This window comes from Dioscorea cayenensis, chromosome 3, assembly GCF_009730915.1.
Source record: "Dioscorea cayenensis subsp. rotundata cultivar TDr96_F1 chromosome 3, TDr96_F1_v2_PseudoChromosome.rev07_lg8_w22 25.fasta, whole genome shotgun sequence".
In the NCBI taxonomy this organism is placed as follows: Eukaryota; Viridiplantae; Streptophyta; class Magnoliopsida; order Dioscoreales; family Dioscoreaceae; genus Dioscorea; species Dioscorea cayenensis.
In genome coordinates this window covers 15,280,436-15,283,324 of record NC_052473.1, presented here as the reverse complement: position 1 = coordinate 15,283,324, position 2,889 = coordinate 15,280,436, and the positions used below count along the sequence as shown (strand labels likewise).

Sequence of the window (2,889 nt, the reverse complement as noted above, 5' to 3'; positions counted from 1 at the left end):
AGGGGCATTCACATGCCCCTGTGTCTTCTCGGGATGAAGAGGTTTTCTCTGCAGAAAATCACATGGGCGTGCGGAAATTATCCACGCCCGTGTGTAATACACAGAGTTAGAAACAAGAGTAGACGCACGTCCCTGTGTCTTCTTAGGATAGAGCTCTAAACGTCTGTACAGAAACATACGCCCGTGTGGAAATTCCATACTGGCGTGTGATCGTCACAAGATCGTGCACAGGGGCAAACACATGCCCTGTGTCCTCTCGGGATAAGCTATTAGTAGAGACCCACGGGAGTGTGGAAATTCCACACCGCCATGTGTTTTCTCTAAATGACTTAGAAAGAACTGTAGGCTCTTCAGAAAATCCCTGAACATGTAAATACACTCAGAGGCTGTCTTATCATGCGAAATATACCAGAGAAAACACGAAAAACTCGCTCAAACAACTAATAACTTCGCCATACACATTTTAAGCACATGAAAACATCAAATAATCCACAAGAAAATCACAACAAAAGCATCGAAAAGTTCTAGACACCAATACTCAAAGCCTTATTCATGCAAAAACTAACTAAAAACTTGGAAAACAATAAAGACTTGGGTTGCCTCCCAAGAAGCGCTTGTTTAATGTCACTTAGCTTGACGTACCTTGTGTTATCTCACGGGGGCTCACAGATGAAGGTTTCCTTCTTACCCATGACTTGGAAGCACGATGAACAAAGTATCTTGAAGGTAGATGGAGAGTTATCGAGCTTGTTACCACATGAGGGTTCGTCACCCTTGTTCCATTCTTGTGCATCCCCAACAGACTAGGGGCATTTCTTGTGGCGTTTCCTTGCTCGCTTCATCTTTCGGAGCACCTTCTTCACAATCCCTGGGGTAGATGGTACTTTGTCCTCTAGACCAACTATCATTACTTCTTCCTCCTCCACTTCTTGGTCTAGTAACCCCTGGTACGGGTCTAGATTCAACAATTTCTGCACATATTCATTGATTAGTTCATCAGTAGTGTCAAGAAAGTAGGGAGTATCATCAAAGTCAAGAGAATGTCGCATGGCTTCGGCGAGGCGGTAGGTCAACTTATCGTCGCACACCCTCAATGTCAACTCCTCACTCTCCATGTCAATCGGTGCCTTGGAAGTGCGCAAGAAAGGCCTCCCAAATATCAAAAGAACATCTGTATTCTCATCGACATCCAACACTACAAAGTCTACAGGAAATATATACTTGTCAACTTTGACAAGCACGTTTTCAATGATAACCCTCGTATGTGTCACTGTTCGGTCTGCCAATTGTAATGTCATCCAAGTGGGTCTAGGCTGTCCCAAGCCTAGCTTCTAAAAGAAAGAATATGGCATGACGTTGATACTAGTCCTTGAATCCACCAATGCCATCTCTTCACCCATATTACCAATGTTGCACGGGACGATGAAGCTTCCGGGATCTTTGTTCTTGTTCGGCATATTTTTTTACAAAACCGCCGAACAAGAGGCACCTAAGATCACTGAAGCACTCTCCTCCAACTTCCTCTTGTTTGTGAAAAGATCTTTCAAAAATTTTGCATAGTGATGCATTTAAGACAACGCCTCTACAAAAGGAATGTTGGTGTGCAACTGCTTGAATAGACTCAAGAACTTCTTGTATTGCTCATCATTTTGGTCATTTTTTAATCTCGAAGGATAAGGGATTCTTGGCTTGTATGGTGGGGATGCCAACTCCTTATCCTTGTTTGCTCTTTCCTCAACCTCCACGACCTCGGGTGCTTCAACATTGGTCTTCTCACTTGGAAGCATACCCTCGACCTCACGACGACTTCTCAAAGTGATTGCCTTCACATGCTCTCTTGGGTTAGTTTCGGTGTTGCTAGGTATACTCGCTTGAGGTCTCTCCCATAGAGATTTCACAATTTGTCCCACTTGATTCTCTAGATTGTGTAATGAAGCGGTGTGGTTGTGAATTGTAGCTTCGACCGACTGAAAATGTGTATCTGATGATTGAACAAATTTGGTCAAAGCTTTCTCTAGATCGGTCATCCGGGTCTCCAAGCCTGAAACTTTATTCTCGTTTGGGGCTTGTTGTTGTTGAAAACCCGGTGGTGTTGTGGCATTTTACTGCCCTTTGTTACTCCATGAGAAATTAGGGTGGTTCCTCCACCATTGGTTGTAGGTGTTGCTATAAAGATTACCTTGTGCTCTTCCCGAATTGTCCACAAAGTCGACTTGTTCAGTCGGGGCTGAAGTAGCAATCAAAATAGGACAATCAGACGGCATATGTGAACCCCCACAACCATTACAACTCGTGATAGCGGCCTCCCTCGGTGAAGTTAATGTATTCAATTTCATGCTCAATGCCTCCACTTGGGCTGCCAAAGATGTAACTTCATCGATCTCATGGAGTCTGGCCACTTTCTTCCTTTCCCTTGTATTCCATTGGTAGCTATTCATGGCCATTTCTTCTACCAATTGTCGGGCTTCATCAGGGGTCTTGCTTCCCATTGTACCTCCTGCGGTGGCATCTAGAAGTTGTCGTGTACTTGGATTCAACCCGTTGTAAAAAGTTTGAATGATCATCCACTCAAGAAATCCATGTTGTGGACACTTCCACAAGAGATCCTTGAATGGCTCCGACGTCTCAAATAAGGATTCAAGCTCCATCTGAACAAATAACGATATCTCATTACGAAGCTTTGCCGACTTTCCCAGTGGGAAGTATCTTGAAAGGAAAGGTTCGACCATCTCATTCCAAGTTATGATGGATGCTTTTGGCAAGGAATGAAGCCGCTGTATGGCTTTTCCTTTGAGAGAGAATGGGAAAGCCCTCAATCTGATAGCTTCATCCGAAACTCTGTTGATCTTCAACATGTCACAAACTTCTAAGAAGTTTTCGATGTGATTG

The 2,889-nt window shown here is 43.9% G+C and overlaps 1 non-coding gene across 1 annotated transcript; it reads left to right on the top strand.

Moving 5' to 3' along the window:
• Positions 1-2,574: 2,574 nt before the first annotated feature.
• Positions 2,575-2,681, top strand: LOC120257817. Its single transcript, XR_005535901.1, has one exon. It is a non-coding gene; the product is annotated as a small nucleolar RNA R71 (small nucleolar RNA).
• The last annotated feature ends 208 nt before the right edge of the window (positions 2,682-2,889 follow it).